Source organism: Pinus tabuliformis, chromosome 3_2 (assembly GCF_031772625.1).
Source record: "Pinus tabuliformis cultivar Carrire ecotype Pingquan chromosome 3_2, CPIR1, whole genome shotgun sequence".
NCBI classification, from domain to species: Eukaryota; Viridiplantae; Streptophyta; class Pinopsida; order Pinales; family Pinaceae; genus Pinus; species Pinus tabuliformis.
This window is the reverse complement of record NC_142302.1, coordinates 1,249,544,128-1,249,560,841: the sequence shown is the minus strand read 5'-3', so window position 1 is coordinate 1,249,560,841 and position 16,714 is coordinate 1,249,544,128.

The following is a 16,714-nucleotide window of genomic DNA, read 5'->3' as shown; positions in this document are numbered from 1 at the left end:
GAAATGTCAATCATGATTTGAAGAATGACAACATTGAAGATTTGAAGAAAGACGTGGAAGGTTTGAAAGAAGGTTTTACAAAGTTGCTACATGAAAGGATTCCTAATGGCGAAAAGGTAGTAGAGGAAACTCATGATGAGAACAAAAGAAATGTTAATCATGATTTCATAGACTCTAACATTAAAATGAAAACCCACCATGTTCCAAATATCGATATGAGAAAGTTTGATGGCAAGCATCCTGTAACATGGATATTACAGATGGAACAATATTTTGATCTCCATAATGTGAAAAACACACAAAAGGTACGCATTGCAACTTTATATTTGGAAACCAATCAGTTTGCATGGTATCGATGACTTTGCTCTTGTAAACAAATTGTCACTTGGTCAATTTTTACGGAGAAAATGATAACACATTATGAGGATACAAAGAGCAACACCTTCTTTATCCAATTGATAAATCTCAAACAAAAGGGTTCAATGGTGGAGCACATAGAAGACTTCCAAATATTGAATATAAGGGTAAATTATATTCCAGAGGAGAATAGGATTGATGTGTTCATAGGGACTTTAAAAGATAACATAAAACATGAGTTTCGCCTTTGGGAACCTGATTCATTGGAGAAGGCATTCAGGTTTGCAAGAAAAATTGAAAGCAAAATTATGGCAACAAGGAAGTCTACCACTCACAACTCTAAAGATGGAAGTGTTGTTTCCCCTAGCCTTCCACAACCTACAAGGTTGACACCACAACAATTGGAAGAAAAAATAGCAAAAGGGCTTTGTTATAGTTGTGATAACAAATACACTAAAGGTCATAAGTGTGATGAGAATATATTATTTTACATAGATTGTGAAGAGGAGGAAGAAAAAGAACAAGAAACGTCAAAAGAAGGGGATATACACCAAGAATCAATCCTCGAGAAAGAAGAAATGAATCTGACCATATCTTGTAATGCATTGGCAGGAATTACCACTCCTCAAACTCTCAAGATAGAAGGACATATGAATAATAAAAAGGTAATAATGTTGATTGATTCGGGTAGCACCCATAATTTTATTCATTGTAAGATAGCCAAGGAATTGAATTGCTTCCTATATCCAGCATCAAAATTTCAAGTGATGGTTTCAAATGGAGTAACCATAAATTGCTCGGGAAAGTGCCATAATATCAACCTATCCTATCCATGGGAGAATATGTATTGAATAGTCCTATGATTTCTATTCCAATGGGTGGTGCTGATGTTGTACTAGGAGTCCATTTCAAGAACTTTTCTTGATTTTTTTTTGGGAAGGAAAGGAAGTTGAATTAAGGGGTATCACAGGGAAATCAGGAAAGATAATTAGCTCTAACGACATGACAAAGCTTCTAAAGAAAGAAAAAAGGGGCGTAATTGCACAATTATGTTAACTAGAAGTTCCCACATTGAAATCATCTATTTATCCAGATCTCCAAAAAGTCTTGGACAGTCATTCCAAGGTGTTTGAGACTCCCAAAGGCATCCCACTTATTTGTGATCATGATCATGCTATTCATTTTATTCCAGTAAGTGTTCATCCAAACATCAGGCCTTAAATGTATGGTTGCAGAAATGTTAGAGGCTAGTATAATTCAACCTAGTCAAAGTTCTTTCTCTGCTCCAGTAGAATTGGTGCACAAGAAGGATGGATCATGGCGCATGTGTCCGGATTATAGGGAACTCAACAAGATCACTATTAAAGATAAATTTCCCATTCCTGTCATCGATGGATTATTGGATGACTTACATGGAGAAATTTACTTCACCAAGTTGGATCTTCGTTCAAGATATCATCAAATCAGAATGAAGACTGAAGACATTTTGAAAACAACATTTAGAACTCAGGAGGGTCATTATGAATTTTTGGTCATGCCTTTTGGCCTTACCAATGCACCTTCTACATTTCAAGGTTTGATGAATTCCATTTTCAAACCCACCCTTAGAAAAACTGTGTTAGTATTTTTTGATGATATACTTATTTACAACAAGTCTTGGAAGGATCATGTTCAACATGTTGACAGGGTGCTCAAACTATTGGAGGAGAAACAATTACATGCAAAAACCTCCAAATGTTTCTTTGGAGTACAGGAAGTGGAATATCTGGGTCGTATTGTATCTCATGAAGGTGTTAAGGTAGACCCTAGCAAAATTAAAGCCATTAAGGAATGGAAAATCCCCAGATCCATAAAGAATCTGCGAGGATTTCTCGGGTTGACATGGTATTATATCAAGTTTGTTAAGAATTATGGGAAAATATCAGCACCACTAACAACATTACTGAAGAAAGATGCAATTTCACGGACTCCAGAAGAAACGAAGGCCTTTGAACATCTTAAAGAGGCAATGTGCCAAGCACTGGTCTTAGCTACGCCAGACTTCACAAAAACCTTTATTGTGGAATGTGATCCCTCAGGAAATGGAATTGGTGATGTTTTAATGAAAGAAGGAATGCCCATTTCTTTTGAAAGTCGTCAAATCAAAGGAAAGTATTTACTAAAAGCTATTTATGAGAAGTAAATGTTGGTAATACTACATGCACTTAAGAAATGGCGACCTTACCTAATGGGAAGACACTTCCAAGTAAAATCAGATTATGATAGTCTTAAATACTTTTTAGAACAAAGATTATGTTCAGAAGAGCAGGAAAAATGGGTCACAAATATGTTGGGTTATGACTTTGAAATCATCTACAAAAAGGGAAGCAAAATGTTGCTGCAGATGCACTCTCAAGAAAGGATGAGGATGTGAAAGCATTGCTTTATGCCATATCTATCATCCAACCAGATTGGATAAATGAAGTAAGGGATGAATGGAAGAATGACGAAGAAGTGTGGGCTCTCATTCAAAAGTTGCAGCAAGATCCGAGTACATCTGATACATTTAGCTGGAAAAATGTTTCGTTATAGTACAAAGATCACTTATACCTCTATAAGAATTCCCAACTCAAACAAAAGATTCTTCTGGAATTTCACAGCTCTCCCTTAGGAGGGCACTGAGGATTTAAAAAAAATTACCATAGGATTAAGAAGGAATTTTTTTGGGATGGCCTTAAATCTAATATTCAAAAGTTTTTGGTGGAATGTTTGGTTTGCCAACAAAATAAAATTGAGACAATTAAGGCTCGAGGTTTGTTAAAACCTTTATCCATTCCAAGTCAACGTTGGGAGGAGGTTTCAATGGCTTTTATCACAGGTTTATCAAAGTCCAAAGGAAAGAGTGTCATCATGGTGGTAGTTGATAGACTTACCAAGTATGCACACTTTTGTGAATTATCTCATCCATTTAAAGCTAGTACAACTGCTACTGCATTTACGGAAACAATTCAAAAGCTACATGGAAACCCCAAGATTATTGAAAGCGACATAGAGCCCATTTTCACTGGAAATTTTTGGACCGAATTATTTTCTTGTCTGGTTACTCAGCTAGCTCATAGCTCATCTTATCATCCTCAATCTGATGGGAAAACTGAGATAGTGAACAAATGTTTGGAAGGATACCTTTGTTGCTTTGTATCTGATAAACAAACACAATGGGTCAAGTGGTTGTCTCTGGCTGAATGGTGGTATAACACTTCCTTTCATACTGTAGCAAAAATGACCCCATTTATGGCACGTTATGGATATCATCCACCGTCTATCACAACATCTTTAAGAGAAAATTCTAAGGTTCAAGCAATGGCAGATCACATTGAGCATCAACAATAGTTTCTCCAACTCTTAAAGGATAACCTCACTTTGGCACATAATAGAATGAAACAACAGGCAGATCAACATTGCAGTGAAAGAAGTTTTGATGTAGGTGATTGGGTATTTCTACGACTACAACCATACAAACAAATGTCCCTCAAACAAGTTAAGAAGGATAATAAATGATCACCAAAGTATTATGGTTCGTACAAGGTGTTGCAAAAGATTGGTACTAGGACATACAAGTTGGAGCTTTCTGCATCTTCCCAAGTGCACCTAGTTTTCCATGTTTCATGCTTAAAGAAGGTTATAGGTGACAAACTCCCAGTTCAAACAATATTTCAAGAAATTGATGAGGAAGGAAAAATCATATTAGAACCTGAAGGACTCACAGAAACAAGAACTTGGCAACTACGAAATCGATCAATTTCAGAGTATCTCATCGTGGCAGAACTTACCCACTGAAGATTCCACATGGGAGGATGAGAATTTTATACACAAGCATCCAAAACTACTCAAGCGTTGAGGACAAACTTTTTTTGAAGGAGAGGGGCATATTAGGTCCCTATAATAATAGTGATTCCCCCATTACTATTGTAATTGTAGCCCCTTATTGTTATTGTTGTGCCCTTGTTGTCCCCATATTGTTATTATTGTGCCCCATAAAAGTCCACTATTCTTATTGTTGTGCCCTTATATTATTATTGTTATGTCGAATCTGATTATATTGTGATGCCTTGGACTCTTATATATAGAAAGGAGGTTTTGTCTTTTGAATCATCCAAGAATTTTTCATTTGTGTAATGTAAATGAGGTTCCCCCTCGAAGAGGCTTATTTTGCAGTCGTTGATCTATCTTTTCTTTTATTTTGTTGATCCATTTCAATGACATTTTCTTCCATGACGCCTACATCCTCTACCTTTTGAGATTTAGCAATTTGCATCCACTTGTGGGTTCTACCTCTCTCTATCTCCAGCTCATAAAGTAGTGGGATTGCAAACTTTTCAGGGATAATCCTTCCTCCTTCAATGAATTTGTAGTAGGCACTCAAGCTAAGTTGTGGAATAGGTTCTTGGAGCTCTTGTAGGTCTTTTACAAAAGTCTTTGAGGTGGTGGCTTCCTCTTATGCATATTTTTTGTGCTCCTATAGCTTCCCCTGTCCTGCCTGTAGCAGACTTTTCCCCTCTTGTAGCAAACCCTGTCTCTCCTGTAGCAAACCTTGATCCTCCTGTAGCTTCTATTTTTCCTCTTCCTAAAAGGCAGATTGTGTCCTTGGCTTCTTGAAGGTGACAAACCTAGTGGTAGACCTTCTCACATGCGCTATTGGTGACTTGGTTTTGGTTTTAGGAGTAGTGACCTCCTCGTTTTTTCCTTCACTGGGTCCTATTTCTTCCTTTTTTCTTGGTGATTCATCAATAATTATAGGAACCCTTGCAAGAGTTTGTGGCTTCCCTTGTCTAATTCTAGTGCTCTTTTTGATTCTGAGATACATTTGACTTGGTCTTGATTGCTTGTAGCCAAGGTTGCAGCTATTTCCTTTTCAGTGTCTTCTGCTCCTTGGGGTGGAAAAGTCTCCTCAGGGCTTATTATTTCTTCTCCTTTCTTCTCCTCCTCTTCTCCTTTCATCTCTGCTTCTCCTTCCTCTATCTCTGCTGCCTCTTTTTCCTCTATTTTTCTTTCTTCTTCTTCTGTTCTTGTTGCGTCTTCCTCCTCTGTCTTTGTTCCTTCTTCTTCCTATGTTTTTCCTTCTCTTCCTCCAATACTAAAGGCTGGAGTCTCTCCTGGTGTGAGGGCTTGTGTTTTTATGAAACTCTCCCTATCCATGTCCACAAGTTTGTTACATATGACTGTGATTCTCAAGTGGTTCAGAGCATCCACCACTATCAAATTAATGAGGCCATGGTGAGCTCAATGATGGTGTTTCCTTCCTTTACCTTCTGACTCATCTCCATGATTGGTTGCAGAAGGAAATGAGGGACACTAAGTCTTTGAGAAAGGGGTAATTTTGCCTTGAATCTTAGCTCCTGGAGCAGCCTGAAGTGGTAGGCATAAACCACACTTAATCTACCTTCACAAGATATATATTTAAGGATATGATAAGCTACCTCATCCTAAGGGTATGGAAGACTTTCTCTTCTCACTCCATTTTTGTCTTCTACAGGCTTCTCTTTAGAAAGGAAGAAGTTTTTCATAGTTGTGACACTTGTTTTCTTTGCTCCATCTAATTCTTAGAGGCAAGGTGGGCACTCTAATGATGGTTTCAGGATTGAGAGAGATGGCCAACCCTCTGACAACAGTTGTGGCACTATATTCCTCTTGAGAGTGTAATGCCATGGCAAATTCATGGGCAAGATCATCATCATACCCCTTTAGCAGCTCAAAGAAACCCAACCACTGGTGGTTTTTGAAGATGTCAACTATGAGAGGGTGTTGGTGAATTCTCTTGGTGTCTGAGGGTTCCCTTCTGTTAAATACTTCACCATCTCTTCTCTATTACTCCTTGATGCTATGTGGGCACAAAATTAAAAAAAAATTCAAATAGTCTTATTGGTGAAACAATGGCACAAAAAATGATGAAACAGTGGCACAATGCTTGGTGATAATGAGGAAGAAGGGTGATCGAATCAATATGAACCAAATTATTTTCTCTTGTCTTAACCACATCAAACTTCCAAAAGGATCCCCTAATGATCAATTGGTTGCTATAGGCTCTTAATTTTATGCAAACTTCTCATGAAATTGGGTGTAGAAAAAAGAAGGGGGGTATCACTTACTTCTTATTAGAGAAATTGTGGGTGTGCATGAAAGTTTTGAGACAATATCGAGCCACTGTGACTCCTTCTTCTGCTCCCAACTCCTCCTGTAGCTCCTCTCGGCCCTCCTGTAGTAATTGCAAGCCTCCATGTAGCTTTCTCCTATAACACTTTGCAGGCAGGGTTTGAAGCTCCTCAGTGGCACTCTAAGATGCTCGATGCACTAGCTCGTCATTCCTCTACCTATTTTTGGAATGAGTGATGGTGTAAATGAAGTTGATCCAACACATAATATCCTCTTTTGGTTAAAATATTGGAGCGCTCTAGTGACTTGGCATTAACGAGTTTCCTATTTTGGACCATTGTCCCCACTAATTGTAATCATTTCACCCTCCTCATGATTATCACCCCACTCTTTGAGGACACCACTTCGTTTTGAGTTGACATTTCCATGTTGCATGGTTGACTTAACTCATACTTGAGTTTACTAGTCGAGGGTGGCCAAGTCCACTCGCCATCTCTATCCTATTAAAACACCTGTTCTCATTTAAAACACATTTTTGTCATTTTTATGCAGAGGGAGGAGGTTAGGGTTGCCATACCTTAGCATACTTGTGGATCGATTTGCTGCAGAGGGTTGCATGCTAGAGCTGGACCATATATAATTATGATCAAGGGGTTGACCTCTTTGAATTATTTCCTGTGCATATCTTCATTCTTGATGCTACCCTGATTGTTGCTTTTGTTGTGTGTTTGCATGTGCCTCTTTTGATATCCAAGTTGCTGCTATTGGTGGAAAGCCCCCCTGAGAATTAGGTGTCTCTTTATAGCCGCAAACAAATCTTCAACATCATTTTTGGTGGTGGAAAAAAATAATATCATTTATTGTTGTGTGGATGCACAGGCTGCTATAGGAGGAGTTTCTTCCTGTAGTAGTCTTTTGTTCTTCCCTTGAAGTCTTTAGTTTGCGTGAGGGAGATGAGAGAGATGATGATAAGCTATGAGGATAGGTTTAGAGTCATGGAGGAGTAGTGTAGACACTGTAGAGATAGAAAATAATGGATTCTGTGTTTTTTTCTTAAGGTAGGGAAAAGTGGAGAATTTGAGCAATTTTTTTGGTGAAATGAGTGTATGGATGATGGATGGACGATGGAAAATCCATAAGAGGACATTATTTATCAATTCTTAGAGTTAGGATGGTAATTTGGATTGTTTTCCTCTTTGGATCTCCCTCTTGTAGCTCCAAATGCTCCTCATATAACATTACATGACCTTCCTGTAGCAATACATGTCCTTCTTGTAGCATCATAAAGAAGAGATGAAATTTGGATTTCTTGATGATGGGATGGTGGAGAGAGATAGTAATATGAATGGAGAGGATGGATATGAGGTGTATGGATGGAGGAATGAATGATAGCTTGTAGGTATTGGCCTATAGCCATGGAATCATCCATTGTGTACAATTTGGAAAAAAAAAAGGTTAGAAAATATCATATAAGCTTCTTCCTTGTTCTCTTTTTATTTTCTCTTATTTATTTATTTTCTCTTTTTCTTGAGACACACGGCCTACCTCAGAGGAGGTTTTAAACTTGCATGCCTTTCCTAGGTGCCTCAAAAGAGGTTTTCACCTAGGGATCTTTTATTTTTTTTCCTGGGATGCCTCATAGAGGTTTTCAACCCTGGAGTTGGCCTCAGATGCCTTATATAGGTTTTCATCCAAGCCATTTTATTTTTTTTCAAATTTCTAGGAATGTTGTGGATTGGAAGCTATGAAACTCCCAATCACATTTAATTCTTTGTTGACTGAATTGATAAATTCCTCGGACAAAGGTCTTCTATATAACTTCACCCTATAACCATTTACAAGGAAGGGAATGCCTTCCCCATCAATGGTTATGATCTGGACAAATCCATTTACATGACACTTTTCCACTAGGTATGGACCCAACCATCTTGTCATTAGCTTCCCTTTAAAATATTTGAACCTAGAATCATATAACCAAGCCCAATCCAGACCTTCCTTTGCAGTTGTATGACTTCACTGTGTAAGAGAGCTTGCGTTCTAAACTCATCTAAGCCATTTATTTGGAGCAACCTTTCTTGATGTGCTGTGGTGACATTTAAGTCCAACTGAGTTTCCATTCTCAAAGTGTTATATACAAACTCAATAGAAAGAAAAACTTTCTTCCCATAAACCAAATCATATGGAGTAATTTGGTGGTATTTTTCCAAGTGGTATTGTAGGCCCAAGTGGCCTCTACTAGCCTCTCTGCCCAATCTTTCCCGCTGCTGCTAACAACCTTGGTGACAATGCTCTCCAATTCTCTGTTTGTGACCTCTACTTGCCCATTTTCTTGAGGATGATAGGCAGTGGATATCTTGTGCTTGATATGGTGCTGCCTCATGAGATATTCAATAAAATTGGATGTGAATTGTGCTCCTTGATCAATGAATACCTCCCTTGGATACCCAAACTTGTAGAAGATGTTTTCTCTTAAAAATTTTGCCACTTTATGCTCAATTGCTGCTTTGATTGCGTTTGTCTCAACCCACTTTGTCAAGTAATCAATGCACACAATGATGTACTTTTTCTGTCCTGATGGTGGATCAATTGGCCCAATGAAATCCATTCCCCACTTGTCAAATGGCTCTAAGGCCACTTGAGGTTGTAGGGGAATTTCATCCCTAGGTGTGGGTTTTCCCATCCTTTGGCACTGATCACATCTAGTGGTATATCTCCTTGCATCTTGATGTAAAGTGGGTCAATAGTAACCAACCTGTAAAAATTTAAAGGTTGTCCTTTTTGCAGCAAAATGACCTCCACAAGGACCATCATGACATGCTGAGAGGATGTCAAAGACCTCATATTATCTTACACATCTCCTCAAGATTTCATTTGATCCCAATCTAAAAAGACTGCCCCTAATCCAAGTGAAAGGAGCGATTTTCCTTACAATCTTGCTTTTCTCCTAGGATGATGGATTAGGAGGGAGCCTCCCAGCAATCAAGTAGTTTGCTATGTCATCAAACCAAGGATAAAACACAGAGATGGCAAATAGGTGCTCATCTAGCAGTTGATCATCCACCATCTCTTCATTACATGCAGGTAAGGTTAACATGGACAAAAATTCTGCAACCACATTTTCTTTCCCTAGTTTGTCAATAGTAGTCAAATCAAACTGTTGTAACAATAAAAACCATCTAATTATCCTAGCATTAACATCAAGCTTGTTCATCAAATATTTAATGGCTGCATGATTAGTATGAACAAAAATTTGGTACCCAGTGATATAGAGCCTAATTTTTTTTAAAGAATGTACTACAACTAAGAGTTTTTTTTCAATGACAGTGTAATTTAGCTCATCTTTAGACAAATTCTTAATAATGAAGTAAATAGCATAAGGAAACTTATGCTCTACTTGTCCCAAGGCTCCCCCCACAACTTTATTTGATGCATCAATATGGATATGGAAAGGCAATGTCGAGTTGGGACCTCTTAGGATGGGTGTAATGGCACACTTTTATTTCAACACTTCAAGGGCGACGAAAATCTAAATCTTTGGCCAGTAGACCAAACAAAGGTGAAACCACTTTACTAGAGTCTCAGATGAATCTCCTATAATCATCAACTAGTACCAAGAAGATCCCGACATCTCTTTGCTTCTGAGGGGTAGGGACCCTTTTGATGATGGCGATTTTGTTTGGGTCTACCTGTATCCCTTGATTGGAGATGGAATGGCCAAGGGTAGTCCTATCATCATTAAGAACTCAAATTTCTCAAGGCTTAGAGAGAGATTCATTTCAATGCATTTCTTCAAAACCTTATACAGATTGGAGAGAGCTTCATGGAATTCACATCCATAAGGACTGAAATCATCCATGTATATTTCAACAAAGTCATGAACCAATTAAGCAAAAATACTCAAAACTACCCTCTGGAAAGTAACAGGGGCATTGCATAAACCAAATGGAAGAACTCTATAAGAAAAGGTACCCCAGGACATGTGAATGTGGTCTTATCTTGGTCTTTGGGGTTGATATGGATTTGATTGTGTCCACTAAATCTATCCAGGAAGGAGAAGAATTTCTTCCTTAAAAGGCCATCTAGGACTTGGTCAATGAAGGGAAAGGGAAAATGGTCCTTCTTTTTAGCCTTGTTGAGTTCCCGGTAATCCACATAGATTCTCCACTTCCCATTCTTCTTAGGAACTAACACAAGAGGTGACACCCACTCACTATCTGAAATGGGGTATATGAACCCTGCATCCAGTATTTTTTGCAGTTCTTCTTTCACAATGTCCTTAAGAGTTGGGTTCATCCTCCTCTGGGGTTGGTGCATAGGCTTGCATCCCTCCTTGATGTAAATATGGTGAGTACAAACTAAGGGATGCACACCTTTCATTTCCTTATAGTCCCAAGCAAAAGCATCTAGGTGTTGCCTCAACACTTTGCACAATTGTTCTTCCTATTTGGCCGAGAGAGAAGGGTTGATCTTTAAGGTTCTGGATGGGCCAAACTCTACAATATTGACATGGTTTGGACTTGAGTCAATAGGGCATAAGTCATCCCAAGGATTACTCCCAGATTCTTTCATCAACTCATCAATTGGTATGGGAGTGGGAGGTTGATTCTGAAGGATATGGTCAATGAGATCATCTTCATCAGGTTTCCCCCCTCCTGTAATAATATCCAAAGTGCAGGGGGGGGATGGTGTGATACAGTTCATATTCTTCCTCCTATTCTAGCCACAAGGGTAAGTCATGTTCAATAGAAGGCTGAGTAGGAGAATACAATACCAACTGTTTAGACAAATTTCCATTCTTAATGGTCATGTTCCCAACGCTACAATTAATGTAAGCATCAACAGTGACTAACCATGGCCTTCCCAAGATGAGAGGATAGCCATTAAACTTGTTTTTGGGTTGGAGAACCATGAAATCAATAGGATACTCTAAGGAGTCAATGGAGACCATAACATATTCAACAACTCCCTCTGGAGCTACTATGGATCTATCTGCAAGTTGCAACACTGTGGTGGTCTTTCTCAAAACCCCTTGGAGGTTTAGCTTTAGCATGGTTTCCTTAGTCATCATATTGATTGTAGCCCTAATATCAATCAGGGTGTTAGGGACTATAAGGCCATCAATGTGCACATCTACTACAGGGATTCCACGGTCTAGATATTTCGAGAAGATCACCCTCCCAAGCATCAAATTAGATAATTTTCCAACAACTTTTATGGCGAGGTGTCTCTTTTTCTTCTCCCAGGCTTTTTGAAACATTTTTCCTCGATGAGCTTATTATAGATGGGAACATCTTTAATAGCCTAGATAAGGGGTATTTTAACACACAAATCCTTCAATTCTCCCAGAAGTTCAACCTATTTTGGGGTGTGCTGGCTAGGGTGGATCAACCTCTGAGGAAAAGTAGGTGGATTGACTCTAGGAACACTCTCTTCCTTCTCTGGTGGATCAACCTTTGAGGAAAAGTAGGTGGATTGACTCTAGGAACACTCTCTTCCTTCTCTGGTGGATCAACCTCTGAGGAAAATTAGGTGGATTGACTCTAGGAACACTCTCTTCATTCTATTATTCAATCTCTTCGGGTGGAGAAGGTGGATGGTTATCTGGAAGTGCTCTCCCAGACCGAAGGTTGATCTCCTAGATTTCTACAGCATCAGCAGGATAAGATGTCCCTCCACTGTAGACCTGTTGTGCTTGTTTGTTATTCGGGTTCAAATTTGGTTGAGCATGCATTTGACGTTGATTAGGTGGAGTAGTATGAGTGAGTTGTGGTTGAGGTTGGGGTGGAAATAGTAAATCATGAGTTTGGTTAACTTGATGCCTCCACCCTTGTGATGGGTTTCCCCATTGAGAAGATTGGGGTGGATATGGTTGAAAAGGATGGTTGACAGGTCAAGGAGGATGTGGAGGAGCATAAGGCCAAGAAGGACGTGTGGGCCATGATGGATGAGTGGAAGAGTACCAAGGTTGCAAGGGTGCATTCTGATTTGGATTATAATAAGAGTAGTGTGCACCTTGCATGCCTTGTTGATATGGTCGAGGTCTTCTTTGTTTAATGAAATAGAGTTGCTTTGACCCTCCTTTTGCCCCTTGATATATAGATTTTAGTTCTGGCAAAGAAGGGAATTTTTCTGTTGCATGATTTTCTTCACGGACTAGGTAGACCTCTATGACATTCAATGGGCACTCATTCCTAGGATGCCTTTTGGTGCATCTTAGGCAGAAAATAGCTAGTGCCATTTTTTATTCCTCCTGCTTTCTTTTGATTGGCATGCTATCCATTTGCAATGCAAAGGTATGAAACATTTCACTCTTTAATCCTCCAACATGTTACCTATCTCATTCTTAATGGATGTTGTGGAGGGAGAGGAACTAACCAAGAATTGACTAGCCCTACCCTTCTTCCTGGTAGCCCTAGAGTGATTCTTGAACACAATTTTAATTTCATCATAGGATAACTGATAGATATCTCCTCTAAACAACATGTTGAGGGTTTAAAACATATCTTCTGTGATCCCTTAGAGAAGGACTAGTTTAAGTGATTCAGAATTAAGGGCGCAGTTGGCCCTCCTATAACTGATTTAAAATCTCTCCTCATAGTCTTCTAGGGATTCATTAGGTCCAAGAGTGATCTTCAATATTTCTTCCTTGGTTTCTTTGAACGTACAGTATTCCCTGTACTTTCTATTGAATGCCTGTTGCATTTTGGCCCAAGTAGTGATGCTACCCCCGGGCAGACCCATAATCCAATGCAAGGCTACATCTTTAAGGGTAGAGGGGAATAAATTCAATTCTTACTCATCAATGGCATATTCATAGGTCCTACAGACAACAACAAATTCAAACATGAAGGTATCAAGATTCTCAGAGGTTAAGCCATGGAAATGTGGAAGGGTAGTAGGGCTTATGTTCTTCATTCTAGCCTCTCCATTGGTCTCCCTGATAGGGAAAACCTCATTGTCCCTATTTTCAGCCATACTTTGGGTAGGTAAAGTGGGTTCTTCTTCTTCCCGAATAGGTTCTTCAAATTTTTTAGGTTGCTCACCTAGAGGGTCTTCTAACTCCCTTGTAGTTAAAGAGAGAAGCTCATAGTCACTGAAGAAGAGTGAAGGTTGACTATTTGAGGGTGTGGGGGTTTTTGGTAAGAATTTTCCTTGATTATCCCTACTCATACGAGGCATGAAAGAAAAATTCTTTTACAATTTTTTTTTACTTTTGCAAAAACTTTATGAAAAAAAAAACAATGCTTAAGCAAAAACAACATCTACTTACACGCCTCCCCAAAAACAACACCAAAAAGTGGTGAGCCTTGGTATTGCACTGATCATAAAATGATCCTTGATGAATTTTAATGATAAAAATGAAAGTCAAAGGATGCTCTTGGAAATAGTCTCATTGCATAGATCTCTTCATTCTGAATCTACTGCAATTGGAATGGACCAAAACGAACTCCGGATGGAGTTATAGTAAAATGAAAATTGTCCAATGTCCTTAGAAAAGGAGGCAATTTCATTAATCTTCAAACTATATTGAAAATGTTGATTTTTGGTATAGGGTCACAGGCCAATCCACAAATGACACATGGCAGGCTAGGATTGGGCCACGTGGCCCTATTTTATTGGTAAAAAAGGAAATCGGGCAATATTTTATCGCATCGCAAAAAGCCAAAAGGAGGACTTAACCAAAGGCATGAAGACTTGCGATGGGTCAATTGCGATGAGCATTGTCAGCTGTCGGATCAAAAGGAGATCAACACATTTTACAGCTAAACCTACAAGCAAGCGGATCTGAAGAGTTTATGGAAAATAAACTAAACCTGCAGGAAAGTGGAAAGAGAGAATGGAAGGAATGGAAAGAAAGATTCCATGATTGATGTGTTTCAGGATGATTCACATGTTTACGTTGATGTGCAGACAAAGGTAGCACCTTTGAAATGGATTGGTAAGAAATGGTTAGAATTCTTATCTAATTAAAGTTGCAGATCTTTTTATGTGAAAAGAAATGTATCACATCTATTTGCATTTATTTGTTAATGGAATGCAAGTTGCAGGGTTTTACCAAGAAGGTGAATGGAAAAATTGAGTAGGAGACTCACAAGATGTGTCAGAGTTTACCAATGTTTTTTATACCCTTTACACGAAGTTGGGTATCAAAGATTCTAAGAAACATTTGGTACTCAAGTATCGTAGCTTCCTACATAGATATATCCAGGACGAGATGGAGTTCCTGGACATCTCCTCGCTCGACATGGCGTATCGACACACCGTCAAGATCGAGCAGAAGTTTAAACAGAAGAAGCGAGACTTTCGATCTGTGAATCTGAAGCAAGGAAAAGGTACCCCAAACTGCAGAACAAAGGACAAAGCCAAGGCGGGACATCCCAGGACAACTCACCAAGGCCACAAGTAAAGGAAAACACTGCGAAACCGAAGAAGGACACTCGAAAGTGGTGTGATTTCCATAAGAGCTCCACTCACAACACAAGTGAGTGTCGGGCCAAGCAGTCACTAGTGGCCAAGATGAAGGCTTCAGAATCAGATGCATGTTCCGACTTTGAGTCAAAACCCGACAAGTGGAATGAAAAAGGGAAGCAGATTATCGATGCGGAGCCCGACGCCACCGTTGCCACCACGAAGATAAAAGGAGGAACTCGAAGATCCAGAGGAGGAGGAGCGTCTCTTCCACTCCCAAATGTGGGTAAAGGGTTCCCTGGTATAGTTCATTGTCGATAACGAGAGCTAAAAGAACTTCATTTCAGCATAGGTCGTGAAGTGGCTGGGCTTACCGACCACAGAACACCCATAGTCGTACACCATCGGGTGGCTTCACTAAGGACGGATCTTCGCGTGAGCCAATAGTGTCGCTTTCCATATAGCATCAACCCTTCACAGATGAGGTATTATGTGACGTTTCTCTCCTTGATGTTTGTGATGTATTATTAGGCCAACCATACTTGTGGAAGTGACATGTTGTGTATGAGTCAAGGCCTCACACTATTATTGTTACCTTGGGAAAGAAGTTGTAAAAGATACCGGAGGTAGCACCACGTATTGCCATCTCTCTGGTTACTACAAAATAATGCAGTAAACTCATTCCAAACTGAGATTTTTTTTCTTGATGATACACCCTCAGGGAAAGTAGAAGACGGTGGCCACGGCCACCAGAAAGGGCCCCTCCGCACGACAAAAACAGATGGACAAGGTCGTGGAGGAGTACGAGGACATCTTCACCTCCCCTGTAGGGGTGCCTCTACACTGTCAAGTCAAGCAGTCCATCAATATGACCGCAGGTGTGTTGTTTCCAAATGGACCAATCTATCGATGCTTCATTCTAGAGAACGATGAAATCAAGAGGCAGATTCAGGAGCTGCCATAGAAAGGTCACATTCGGCTGAGTTCATCACCTTGTGGGAGCCTGATCGTGTTAATACAGAAGAATGATGGAATTTGGAGACTCTGTATTGGCTATCGGGCACTAAAAAATATCACTATCCAGAATAGGTACCCAATCCCATGGATTGATGACCTTCTCGACCAAGTCAAGGGTGGGGGAAATATTTTAGCAAGATCGACTTGAAGTCTAGATATCACCAGGTACCAATCAAACCCTCTGATATGTGGAACACTGCCTTCAAATCCAAGGAGAGCCTTTTCGAATTGTTGTTTATGCCTTTCAAGTTGATGAATTCTCATGCAACCTTCATGAGGCCAATGGATGACATCTTGCGACCATTCACTAACTCATTTGTGGTGGTATACTTGGATGACATCCTAATCTTCATCTAGAATTGGGAAGAGCACCTCAACCACATCTGACCGGTTCTCCAAAAACTGCAGCAACACAAGTTGTGTGCCAATTTGGGGAAATGCAATTTTGGCATGACCTAGGTTCGGTATTTGGGATACATTATTGATGAAAGTGGGGTGCATGTGGATCCAACCAAGATCCAAGTCATTTGGGATTGGCCAACCCCAACCACTCTGACAGAGCTCCGTAGTTTTCTGGGTCTTGAAAATTTCTACCACAGGTTCGTGTTGGGGTTCTCTCATATCACTTGGCCCTTGAGTCAAGTCACCAAGGGAGGAGCGCAAGAAAAATTCTTTTGGTCTGAATCTCAATAGAAGGCATTCTTAGAGTTGAAACATCGTCTCTTCTCTGCACCAGTGCTCACATTACCTGACATACAACAACCATTTGAGATCGAGATAGATACCTCTGACTATGATATTG